Source organism: Myotis davidii, unplaced genomic scaffold (genome assembly GCF_000327345.1).
Source record: "Myotis davidii unplaced genomic scaffold, ASM32734v1 scaffold651, whole genome shotgun sequence".
Taxonomy (NCBI): Eukaryota; Metazoa; Chordata; class Mammalia; order Chiroptera; family Vespertilionidae; genus Myotis; species Myotis davidii.
Genome location: NW_006283994.1, coordinates 2,193,313 through 2,193,913, shown reverse-complemented (window position 1 = coordinate 2,193,913; position 601 = coordinate 2,193,313). Strand labels below are relative to the sequence as shown.

Genomic DNA, 601 nt, shown 5'->3' with positions numbered 1-601 from the left:
TCTAGGGAGACACCAGAGTCAGCATTCTTTCTCACCTGCGCCTGCAACTTGCACTTGGCCAGATTCACAGATTGTGTCGCCTGGATGGGCCTTGTGAGAACTTCTGTGTATATAAATATATATAACATTGTGTACATATGTTTTCTTCTTAAGGAGGAGCACATGAGGGAATCCATGCATTTTTTAATTCAATTCTCAGTGGGGTTCATGAACAAAAAAGGCGTATGAACCATGATCAAATGGACTTTCTAAAACTCCCCACATTTATTTGTCGTTATACTGTAAAGAAGCAGTAAGCCTGCGCCCTCTTTGTGCTTTTTATGTTTTGTGTAAATGCTATTTTGTGGGCTTTCTCCATCCCTCCCAAATAATCAAGAATAAAATGCACCAATTTGTTCCCTCTTCTAATCCATATTTTGGTTTCTCACATACCTACAGGGGAGGAGCAAGTGTTGACATGTTACAGAATGGATGTGAAAGCTCCAGCCAGTACGTGTGTAAACGTAAAGCCATCCACAGATCCCAGGGATAGTTAGGCTGGCGATCCATCCTACACTCACCCAGCACTTGGAGGGTCCCTAGATAACACTGCTCAGGAACT

The 601-nt window shown here is 42.6% G+C and overlaps 1 protein-coding gene across 1 annotated transcript in view; it reads right to left on the bottom strand.

The window, feature by feature from the left end:
• Positions 1-601, bottom strand: part of FNBP1 (formin binding protein 1) — a gene marked incomplete at its 5' end in the record, with an annotated part of 57,006 nt that overhangs the window by 19,803 nt on the left and 36,602 nt on the right.